Source organism: Pezoporus wallicus, unplaced genomic scaffold (assembly GCF_028554395.1).
Source record: "Pezoporus wallicus isolate ANWC-B61680 ecotype Strahan unplaced genomic scaffold, APGP_CSIRO_Pwel_v1 contig_16, whole genome shotgun sequence".
In the NCBI taxonomy this organism is placed as follows: domain Eukaryota; kingdom Metazoa; phylum Chordata; class Aves; order Psittaciformes; family Psittacidae; genus Pezoporus; species Pezoporus wallicus.
The window spans coordinates 7,137,363-7,150,482 of NW_026641478.1; positions in this window are offsets into that span (position 1 = coordinate 7,137,363).

A 13,120-nucleotide genomic window follows, 5' to 3' on the forward strand; every position below is an offset into this window, starting at 1 on the left:
GGAGCTGAGTCACCCACCTCCTTTTACTCCTCTCATTCCAAAACACACACATGCATACAAACTTACTTTAAAAGTTTGATGCAACAGATGTGGGTTATCTGTTTTCAGGGAAAAATTTGAAGTTTTGGAGCCCAGATGGAGGGAGGGAGATGGTTTTGCTACAGCCCTGACCCCAGAATGTGAACTGAGATTCCACTGCAGCATTTCACTGAAATGTCCTCCGAGCAGCATCTTCACTGCTCTCTATCCTGATGTGAGGGCCTGATTTCTGCCTTCCCCAGTGCAGTATGTGAGATGGTTGGTTGCCTGCCTGGTGGACTGGGATTTCACTCCAGGCTTCTTCCTCCCAAGTTTGGCATTGCAGTGCTCAACACTGCAGCACTGAAGTACACAGATTTTATTTATTTATTTATTTATTTTTCTTTGTGGTAAAAGACATACATTCAGGCTGGGGAAAAATATTGATCTGGAGCTGTGAGAAATATTTGTTCTTTTCATCAGCGGTAGCAGGAAAAGTACTAGTATAATGTTATAGCCCTTAAGAAGTTATAACATCTACACTGTATTCTAACCTCAGCACTTTTTTTGTGACAGATTCCAGCACTATCATTTTAAGTACTTCTCAACATCTTGCAAGGATTGACTCTCGTGTAGTGTGATCAATACACAACATAATAGTGCACTTTTACTAATGCGAGCTTTTTGTAGTTTGATTGCTTATTTCATTCTTTCCTGAAACATGTCCATTTTCTAACTGCAAACAAGCAAAAGGTTGAAATAGCTGGTCACTCTGCAACTTATTTAACTGACGGGGGTAGTTTAGTAAAGTGCACTCATATAATTCAAAATCAGTTAAAAATTACTTCCATCATCTTGTGAAAAAATCACACGTCGAGACAGGAAGAACATGAGTTAACTCGTGGAACAAAACCTGCAGTATCATTTAGACATAAGGCATTAAAAAGCATCTTTCTTGACCAAGAAAAAAAAAAAAAAGAAAAAAAATTGTTTTTAATAATTAAGTATTTTCTTATCCCTTTTCGTGCCACAGTTTCTGACCGATATAAGGATCATTTAAATGAACAAAAGTAGGCAAGTTTATGTCTCTGTTCTCTCTAACTGTAACATATTTCCATTGTTTAATAATGGAGAGTGAAATGCCTTCCAGAGTACAGAATACACCACTGAGGCAGTGAACTGCCTCCACCAATAGTTTGCTGATGTGACTCTGGGAAACTCATTTCCCTTTCCCATGTGTCAATTTCCTAGTCTGAGGAAATGGAAGGAATTACACAGCCCAAAGGTGCTTTGAAATGTGATGAACAAACATGGTGACTGAGGTGATTATCATCATTACTCAGGGGTAAAAGGCAAAAAGTCAAATCTTATGTAAGAGGAATACCTAGTTCTTCCTCTTTTTATCAACACACCTCAGAGACTTTTACAATGGAATGCAATATAATTTTATTTGCTCAACAGATTGGAAAACAGGAGCACTGACCTTGGGAAGGTCACATGTCAAACCATTGATAGCGCTAGAAATAGCCCCAAGTCTCAGAAGGCCCAGCCCTGCCTTCTAGCCAGTATTTCAGAGATGCAGAACTACTGATTTATAGAAATAAGCCTATTCCAAAGGAAAAGCTAAAGGCTTCCTGCCTCCTTCTCCTGCTCTCTCAGACTTGATTTTATGCATCAAAGGTTTCATATGCCAGTCATTTTCTTTCTGGAGGCCTAATGTAGTTATGCAGTGTGACAGTAATACTAAGCTTTGGTTTTCTTATTAATTCACATCTTAATTCACAGTAATTGAATTATTTTAACTGGGGAAAAAGCATATCTTCTTTCCTCAGTCTTTTCCTGACACAGACTTCAGACTGCAAAAAACATTGGGATTTCTGAGAAAAATACTAAACCATTTCAAATACAAAGTCTCTCACTTAAGAAACATTTCAGAAAAAAAACAAAAACCCAAACCCAACAAAACCTCCAGTTTAAGCATGAGAACTGTGAAGAATTGTTTTTGTTTTCAGGAAGTCTACCGGTTCCATTTTTTCTGCTACAAAAGAAAATGGAAAAAAACAACCAACCAGATAAAGATGCAAACCAAATTAATGATTTTCAGTGTAGTACAAAATATAAACCAGAAACAAAGAATTTGAGTTGATTAAAATGTGTTTTGTTCTGGTTTTGCTACTTTTGTTTTCTAATATAAAACAAATAATATTTTGAAATAGAAAATCAGAATACCGGGAAATCAGAAGACTGGGAATCCCAGGAAATCAGAATTTTATATCTTTCATTGTCTTCATTAACGGATTGAGTTTGGTTTTTTTTTTCCCAAAAAATTGTACGTCATAGAAATTATTTTTCTCTTTCTTTTGATTAACTCGAATTGGAATTTTCTGATATAAAATATCTGAAAAGTTTTCTGAAATTAATCATTAGGAAAATCCAATTATGTCTGCACATTAAAAGGAGAATTGCTGGGCATCAACGCTGTGGGAAAGCTGAAGAGTTGAAACATTATTAATAATAAAATAATACCTTCTTCCTATTTATGCAGTGCCTAGAAACTATACTCTAGCATTTTAGTTTTAATAAAGTAACATTTTAGACATATAAAGAAGAAGAGGTTGGTGACGCAATTAATCTTTGTACTACTGGATTTTACATCTGAGCATCCCAAATAATTTCAGATGTATTGTTCTGATGTAAAGCTAGAGTACTGCAGTGGTGACTTAGGATGTAGTTTGCTATTTTTTCTCCACTGGCAAAGCTGATATGAGAAATCCCTTACTGCCTTCACTAGCCTCCAGCCACTAATTTTAACTTCTTGAGGCTTTTTATTTAAACAAGATCATTTTATTGATCCAGTTCATACTGCAGTCCACAAACAATTCTGTCCTTCCTGAGTTGATGAAAGGATAAAATCAGGATTGCTGCTGAGGTGGTTAAGGAATGATCCCTATACCTAGATGGGGTATATATATATATACTGAAGTCCAGGATTCAGCTCCCACAAAAACCTTGACTTGGATGATTCTGGACCTTAGTATCTCAAAATTATTATGTAAAATATATAGTCTTGCAACTGAATATATGTGTGTGTGTACAGATGTACGTATATATAGGGAGTTGGATGCAGCTGTGATGGGAGTATTTAAAAGACAGAAATCAGGCCAGCATCAAAGCAGTGTTTTCCTGGTTTGGAATTCATTAGCAACACACATTTTCTGGCGGCAACTTCTGACACATTATTAGTTTTAATTACTGCATATTCCAATTGTTCTTAATAACCATCTTCTCCACTAGCTGTGTGTATTCAACACAAGAGAGCTGGTGCCATGTAGTGTGCAGGAATGGCTGCAGTTAAGTTTGAGGATCTGTTCTGAGATCTCTTTGATGAGGTAAGCTGGGGCCAAAGTCAAGAGTCATCTTTCTTCCACTTTTTTCTCATGTATCCATGGTATTTTTACAATCCTCATAACCTCCACAAAAAAAATAAAGGTGTACACCATCTACCCCAAACTCAGTTTGTGTTATTTCCAGGAGCAGGACTTGTTCATTTTCCCAGGCAAGTTTCCTGCCTGTTCTACATCCATTATTCATGTCTTGCAGAATTTATGCTTTGTACATGATTTTCATTGTACCCTGTTTGTGAAATTCCATCGCAGAAGTCTCCTTTTGTGTCTTGCAGTTGCATATTACCTTTACAGTTAGCTGTGTCTGAGTGCTCAGACATTGTTGCTGATTATGCCACTGGTAGCATCACAAAATGTGCAATCTCACAAATAGTTAAAATGTTGCTGTTTACTCATTTTACCATGCTTATGTTTAGATTCAGGGCAAACAGCTACCAAATATGCCCTTCTCAATCTGTTTCAATTTTATGGGTTCAACAGTCCTCTGTTTTGTCAGCAAGACTTTTATTTAAGCAACATAAATATTTACTCCATAAGCTACATAGATATTTAATGTTCATAAATGTGTCATAATTTTTGCAGAAGTTACTGAAAAATAGTTTATTTCAGATGTGCTTTTAATACTTGGCATAAGAATTGGGTCCTTGTTTATTAAGTAGGCTTGTACTTTCTCCTTTGGATGGAATCAGATTCTCCTGGAAGGCACGCTAAGACACATGAAAATCAACAAGATCCTTGGTGACAGCCAGCATGGCTTCAGTAAGGGGAAATCCTGCCTGACCAATTTGGTGGCCTTCTATGATGGGGCTACGGAACTGATGGACAGGGACAGAGCAGTTGATGTCATCTACCTGGACTTGTGTAAAGTGTTCGACACTGTCCCACACGACATCCTTGTCTCTAAATTGGAGAGACATCAATTTGATGGGTGGACCACTCGGTGGATAAAGAACTGGCTGGGTGGCTGCATGCAAAGAGTTGTTGTCAATGGCTCAATGTCCAGCTGGAGGCCAGTAACGAGTGGTGTCCCTCAGGGATCGGTGCTGGGACTGGTCTTGTTTAACATTTTCATCGCTGACATGGACAGTGGGATTGAGTGCGCCCTCAGCAAGTTTGCCGACGACACCAATCTGTGGGGTGCGGTAGATAGGCTGGAGGGAAGGGATGCCATCCCGAGGGACCTTGACACGCTTGTGAGGTGGGCTGATGCCAACCTCATGAAGTTTAACCATGCCAAGTGCAAGGTCCTACACCTGGGTCGGAGCAATCCCAGGCACAGCTACAGGTTGGGCAGAGAAGAGATTCAGAGCAGCCCTGCAGAGAAAGACTTGGGGATGTTGGTTGATGAGAAAATGAACATGAGCCGGCTTCAGTGTGTGCTTGCAGCCCAGAAAGCCAACCGTATCCTGGGCTGCATCAAAAGGAGCGTGACCAGCAGGTCGAAGGAGGTGATCCTGCCCCTCTACTCTGCTCTCGTGAGACCTCACCTGGAGTATTGTGTGCAGTTCTGGTGTCCTCAACATAAACAGGACATGGAACTGTTGGAACAAGTCCAGAGAAGGGCCAGGAGGATGATCGGGGGCTGGAGCACCTCCCGTATGAAGACAGGCTGAGGAAGTTGGGGCTGTCCAGCCTGGAGAAGAGAAGGCTGTGTGGAGACCTCATAGCAGCCTTCCAGTATCTGAAGGGGGCCTATAGGAATGCTGGGGAGGGACTCGTCATTAGGGACTGTAGTGATAGGAAAAGGGGTAACGGGTTAAAACTTCAACAGGGGAAGTTTAGATTGGATATAAGAAGGAAATTCTTTCCTGTTAGCTTGGTGAAGCACTGGAATAGGTTGCCCAGAGAGGTTGTGAATGCTCCATCCCTGGCAGTGTTCAAGACCAGGTTGGATGAGGCCTTGGGTGATATGGTTTAGTGTGAGGTTGGAACTTGATAATCTTAAGGTCCTTTCCAACCCTAACTATTCTATGATTCTATGAAGTTCCCTATTTTCATCATGTACAGGGGCTTATCTGACATGTTTTAGCATTTAGGAAAAAAAGCAGTTGATTAGCTGTAGACCAGGTCTGCTTTATATGGTCCTTTAGGATGTGTTATCTGGGATTCATGTGATTGGCCCTTGAAAAGGTAATTTCTTTGCTGCACTGCAGAACCACACAACTGAGCCTCAGACGGATCGACAGACATTATAAACCTGCTAATCTGCACACCGTGAGGAGAGGTTCATGATACCAGAGATCGGACGAATCTGTTTAAAAGTATATTCCTCCCATTTTTGTCCCAGAGAAATAAAGTGACCTAATCCTCCTATGAAGGCAGCACAGACCATGCCCTAGTCCAGATATACTACTTGCACTTGGTTGTGAGCGACACCACAAAAATGTAAAAGCATTGTCTTCTCAGTGGGTGTGTAACAGATTGATAAAGGACTCCAAGGCCACAGAATGCGAAATACTTATAGGAAGTCACATAGGGTTGGTGCTGAAGGACCACTTCTCTCTGACACTGTTCTTCATTTTCCTTCCCTGTAACACATAACATGAAAGTTCAAGTTAGACAACTGACTCAATAACTTGCATACTTTCACTCTAACCGTGGAAGGTCAACTACAGGGAAAGTAAAATGAAACCAAAGTGAAAAAGAGATAATTTGGAAATGTAACTTTGTCCAAGGACTCAGAGTACTCCCTTGTATGGTGGATTTCCCAAAATCTAAAGACATTAAAGGCTAGAGGTACATTTCTCTGAACAACTGATTTTATTATTTTTAGGTCACTGCTGGAATATATATATATATATATTAACTCATTTTCTTGGTTTTTTTTTTCTGAATTAATATGGTTTCTGGCTTTTTTTCTTTTTTTTTGAAAGTAGGAAGTGATTACAGAATTCTTTTGTTTTAATTAAATATTTAAATCATTTAAATAAAATATTTTGGTGCTTTTAAAACCAGCTTTTAAAAATGAAATGGAAGCAAATCTGTGATGGAACGCTTCAGCAGTCTGGTGATAGCTTTAGCTTTTAGTATCAAGTCTGAGATACCCACCTAGGCATCCTTACAGTCAGTGGAGAGAAATTTACCATTTAGCTTGTAATAAAATATGCACAAAACAAGTAGAATAGATTTTGCTGGGAAAGCATTACTGGTGACACTTTATCACAAAGACCCTTAAACTGTTTACATTACTTTGTACTAAAACTAACTAACTTTTAGATAACTAATTTTAGATGTGGCTAATTCCAGTCAAGGAATTAACTCTGACATCAAGACAATGTTTGTAAGAAATAATATTCCATTGACAAAATATGGACTTTTTTTTTTTAAGTCTGCTTTTTAACTTATTTTTTGAGCAGAATGAACAGTTGAAATGTTTGTTAGTGTAATTCAAGAATAGCTGAACATAAAGTTGCCATCTAGGTGTAGTCAGATATGCAATAATAAAATAGGAAATTATTTTTGCAAGCAGAATAAACAGAAGAAAAGTCATCAAGTTGTGTTTTCAAAATTCCATTTGAAAGTATAGATATACAAGAGGAATGTTACTCTGTTATTTCTTACCTTTCAGTATTGCAGAGGGCTTTTCACTTATTTTTTCTTTTCCATCTCTACCAACATATCAGAGAGAAATGAGGGGTGAAACGAAAGAGTGTTATGTTGCTGACTGCCATAAAACTGGATTTTATTGATTATATTATATGTATCAGTAGCTTTATTGTTCTGAATCTTGACTCATAAAAATATTATGCTCGGGAAGCAATTTTCCTAATTATTAGGAAAACTCCTTGAATGAGTGTCTTTTCTCTGTGAATACTTAGGAATATTTTCTTCCATACATTATTTTACAAACATTTTGAATATCATCTATTTCATAAGTTAGCATTATCTTGTTGACATCAACAAAATCAACCTCTGTAAAGATCTCAGTCTTATGACAAAATAACATTTAAATTCAGACACTCTAAAGGAGTCAAGAGTATTTAAAATAGTAACGTGATAAAAAGAAGAGAGGAGAGGAGAGGAGAGGAGAGGAGAGGAGAGGAGAGGAGAGGAGAGGAGAGGAGAGGAGAGGAGAGGAGAGGAGAGGAGAGGAGAGGAGAGGAGAGGAGAGGAGAGGAGAGAGTAGGGAAGGGTAAGGGTTAGGAAGAGAAGAGAAGGGAAGGGAAGGGAAGGGAAGGGTTAGGGTTAGGGTTAGGGTTAGGGTTAGGGTTAGGAAGGGAAGGGAAGGGAAGGGAAGGGAAGGGAAGAGAGGAGAGGAGAGGAGAGAAGAGAAGAGAAGAGAAGAGAAGAGAAGAGAAGAGAAGAGAAGAGAAGAGAAGAGAAGAGAAGAGAAGAGAAGAGAAGAGAAAAGAAAAAAGAAAAGAAAAGAAAAGAAAGAAAAGAAAAGAAAAAAAAGAAAAGAAAAAAAAGAAAAAAAAGAAAAGAAAAGAAAAGAAAGAAGATAAATAGAAAAGAAAAGAAAAGAAAAGAAAAGAAAAGAAAAAAGAAAAGAAAAGAAAAAAAAGAAAAGAAGAAAAAGAAGAAATTACATCTTAATAGCATTGTTGTTGCCAGGAGATTCCAGCTGCTGTTTATGACATGACTGTGCCCTTTTTATATTTAATTAAAAAACTGATTAACGAGTAGATAAATGACTAAAATGAAAACATTTTAGTAAATTTGTGTAGAAGCTCCCAATGTATAATCTGATTAAGCAGCAGCAACGACAAAAATCTTGAAAGGAAACTGATCACACAAAGGACAGGAAAAAAAAAGTAGCCCACACTTTCAATTGTTCCTTTAACCTACCAAGCCATACCTTCCTGGTGCTGCAACCAACCACTTTAATTAATAGTAGTCACTGTGAGAAATGGGATGTTAGGGTTAGATGGACAATTTGTCCAATGTAGTACAACATTTATTATGGTCTTCTGTTCAGCCTGTGTGTAATTCAAAACTATAATTAATTTAGCTATCACCACCTAGCTCACTAGATATAATAGGATTTTATTATAGCTCAGAAGCTGTTAAGGTTTCACAAAAGCTAAAAGGCAAAATATTGCTCATAAGCTCCTTCTTGGCAAGTTTCAAGTTTTTCTGTAACAAACCAGAAATTCTTGACTTTTTTTTTTTTTAATGTATGGTTAAATATAATTTAAGAAGACATCACAGTGAGATAAATATCTAAACTCTTTTAACTTACACTTTCATTTTCCAAAAATGCAGTCAAATTTAGTGACAAAAAATACCAAATAATTTCAGTTTCGTAAAGGGATAAAAAAATTGAATATGAGGTTCTATTACAAAACCATATGAGATGATCATATGATCATAGCTAGAGTCACCTTCACCATTAATGTGAATGTTCTAGAACTTGGAGAATCTTAAAAATAATCCATAAAATTAAAAATTGCTAAAATACAGAAATTGCTGTTGTCTGGTGGTTTACCACTTACGCATGTTAAAATCAAAAAGAAAGAACAAACAAACAAGCTCAAATGCTCCTGAAGGTTTTAATTCACTTGAGACAGAACTGAGAATTTCTATCATTTACTCATACATACTCACAGCCTTAGTCATTAAATCAGGAGAAGATAAGTAGTGTTTATTTTACTTACAATTTAAAGTGTTTTGTGATTTTCATAGAATCATAGAATAGTTAGGGTTGGAAAGGACCTTAAGATCATCTAGTTCCAACTCGCCTGCCATGGGCAGGGACACCACCCACTAAACCATGCCACCCGAGGTGTCGTCCAACCTGGCCTTGAACACTGCCAGGGATGGAGCATTCACAACCTCCCTGGGCAACCCATTCCAGTGCCTCACCAAGCTAACAGGAAAGAATTTCCTTCTTATATCCAATCTAAACTTCCCCTGTTGAAGTTTTAACCCGTTACCCCTTTTCCTATCACTACAGTCCCTAATGACGAGTCCCTCCCCAGCATTCCTATAGGCCCCCTTCAGATACTGGAAGGCTGCTATGAGGTCTCCACACAGCCTTCTCTTCTCCAGGCTGGACAGCCCCAACTTCCTCAGCCTGTCTTCATACGGGAGGTGCTCCAGCCCCCGATCATCCTCCTGGCCCTTCTCTGGACTTGTTCCAACAGTTCCATGTCCTGTTTATGTTGAGGACACCAGAACTGCACACAATACTCCAGGTGAGGTCTCACGAGAGCAGAGTAGAGGGGCAGGATCACCTCCTTTGACCTGCTGGTCACGCTCCTTTTGATGCAGCCCAGGATACGGTTGGCTTTCTGGGCTGCAAGCACACACTGAAGCCGGCTCATGTTCGTTTTCTCATCAACCAACATCCCCAAGTCTTTCTCTGCAGGGCTGCTATGAATCTCTTCTCTGCCCAACCTGTAGCTGTGCCTGGGATTGCTCTGACCCAGGTGTAGGACCTTGCACTTGGCATGGTTAAACTTCATGAGGTTGGCATCAGCCCACCTCACAAGCGTGTCAAGGTCCCTCGGGATGGCATCCCTTCCCTCCAGCCTATCTACCGCACCCCACAGATTGGTGTCGTCGGCAAACTTGCTGAGGACGCACTCAATCCCACTGTCCATGTCAGCGACGAAAATGTTAAACAAGACCAGTCCCAGCACCGATCCCTGAGGGACACCACTCATTACTGGTCTCCAGCTGGACATTGAGCCATTGACCACAACTCTTTGCATGCAGCCACCCAGCCAGTTCTTTATCCACCGAGTGGTCCATCCATCAAATTGCTGTCTCTCCAATTTAGAGACAAGGATGTCGTGTGGAACAGTGTCGAACACTTTGCACAAGTCCAGGTAGATGACATCAACTGCTCTGTCCCTGTCCATCAGTTCCGTAGCCCCATCATAGAAGGCCACCAAATTGGTCAGGCAGGATTTCCCCTTACTGAAGCCATGCTGGCTGTCACCAAGGACCTTGTTGATTTTCATGTGTCTTAGCATGCCTTCCAGGAGAATTTGCTCCAAGATTTTGCCAGACACAGAGGTGAGACTGACTGATCTGTAATTCCCCATGTCATCCATTTTCTCCTTCTTGAAAATGGGGGTTAGAATTATATGTAGTTTGGAGCAATAATATGTATTTCATTTGCACTTAGGTAGCCTTAGGTCTTCTCTGAACAAGCTCTCTTGATATCAAAGCCAGTATAGATACACTGCTGTTAAAAAATTAAACCTGGCAATCTTATCCATCCATTGTGCTTCTATAAACATACAGAATCACAGATTTTATATGGCATACATCCTTTTACAAATGTAGGTAAGTGAAAAAAATAACCCCAAACTAATGTGATTTCTTAGAACTCTTTCCAAGTCTTTAAACATGGTTGGTTTTATTGCTCTTGCTTTTGTTTGTTTGTTTTTTCTTGGACTGTTTTTTTGATTTCGGGTTGTTTTCGTTCGTTTTTTTTTTTTTTTGGTGGGGGGTGGGGGGTGGGGGTGGGGGTGGTGTTTTTGTAGAATTTTTATGTGGAAGCTGAATCCAAAAGACATGGAGGGTCCATAATTTTAGTGCATTTTTGGTAAAATGGAAATGCTCAGTACTTTGGAGGGTCAAACCAATGCAGAACTGTATGTACTGTTTGGGGTTGTTTTTTTAAAAAAAATATTTCTGCACAACATGAAGAAAACTCTGTAGGAATCTTTTGGCTTGGTAATACCATCTTCAGTCAGAAGTTTGAAAATTAAAGCCAGAATAATTGCAAAACCAGCATTTTTCTGCCAGAAATGCACAATGTGTTTTGACGTTTGTGCTTGTTTCATAAATTGTTAATTTGATATTTGTTTTGTGAACGTCTGGCATTGTATTTAACAACCTGCTGTTGATACACTGTTTTCTTTTTGGATTTCATAGAATCATAGAATACTTAGGGTTGGAAAGGACCTTAAGACCATTTAGTTCCAACCTCCTGCCATGGGCAGGGACACCTCACACTAAACCATATCACCCAAGGCCTCATCCAACCTGGTCTTGAACACTGCCAGGAATGGAGCATTCACAACCTCTCTGGGCAACCTATTCCAGTGCTTCACCAAGCTAACAGGAAAGAATTTCCTTCTTATATCCAATCTAAACTTCCCCTGTTGAAGTTTTAACCTGTTACCCCTTTTCCTATCACTACAGTCCCTAATGACGAGTCCCTCCCCAGCATTCCTATAGGCCCCCTTCAGATACTGGAAGGCTGCTATGAGGTCTCCACACAGCCTTCTCTTCTCCAGGCTGAACAGCCCCAAATTCCTCAGCCTGTCTTCATACAGGAGGTGCTCCAGCCCCCAATCATCCTCCTGGCCCTCCTCTGGACTTGTTCCAACAGTTCCATATCCTTTTTATGTTGAGGACACCAGAACTGCACACAATACTCCAGGTGAGGTCTCACGAGAGCAGAGGAGAGGGGCAGGATCACCTCCTTTGACCTGCTGGTCACACTCCTTTTGATGCAGCCCAGGATACGGTTGGCTTTCTGGGCTGCAAGCACACACTGCTGGCTCATGTTCATTTTCTCATCAACCAACATCCCCAAGTCTTTCTCCACAGGGCTGCTCTGAATCTCTTCTCTGCCCAACCTGTAGCTGTGCCTGGGATTGCTCCGACCCAGGTGTAGGACCTTGCACTTGTCATGGTTAAACTTCATGAGGTTGGCATCAGCCCACCTCACAAGCGTGTCAAGGTCCCTCGGGATGGCATCCCTTCCCTCCAGGGTATCAACTGAACCACACAGGTTGGTGTCATTGGCAAACTTGCTGAGGGCACACTCAATCCCACTGTCCATGTCAGCGACAAAGATGTTAAACAAGACCAGTCCCAACACCAATCCCTGAGGGACGCCACTCGTTACTGGTCTCCAGCCGGAGACTGAGCTATTGACGACAACTCTTTGCATGCAGCCACCCAGCCAGTTCTTTATCCACCGAGTGGTCCATCCATCAAATTGATTTCAGATGTAAAGGTAATACATTGTAATATCTTTCAGACATGTGCCTTCTCCTGTAATCCAAGGATAAACAAGTTGATTCAAAGATGCAAAATACTGCAAAACAGCTACTTCACTTTCTTCTTATGCATTTAGCATAACTGAATGCTAAACCAACACTGATAGTATGCAAAATGAACTAAAAATTCAATCAGTGGGGAGACACTTTGGATGGGTGGGCAGCAGTTACTTTGTTGCAACAGCAACACACATTTGATAGCAGTATAAGAATCCTGTCTATCTGCATAGCAGTAGGTCTGTCTTCGTCTTAGTTTGATAACGGATGTGGAATAACTTTAATGTCTGTGGTTAAAATAAATACACAAATAACAAAGCTAAACTGCATTATCCCATCAGACGTAATCCAAACTACTTGGTAATTATCAGTAAACAAGTTAACAAAGTTTTATCACTTGCAAGGAACAATCAGTATACCACATAGCAACATAGCAAGGCTACCATGGACCACTGGATAACTGTGGCATGTGAAGGAGAGATCACACTCATAGTCCAGATACCAAAAGCCAGGCTTAAAAGTCCAGCTTTTAGGGATCTGGGGCAGACCCTGAGATACAACCACTTAAAGCAAAACCACAGAGGGGCAGAAGTTTGTTGTTTTAGGAGATGATGGATAGGGAAGGATATATCCATATCCAGTGTGTCTCTGTGCAAGGTCTCCCATTCTTCCTCCTTCTCCATCACTCAGCCCAGTGCAGCTCACTTGGACAAGACAAATACCTCACACCATTCA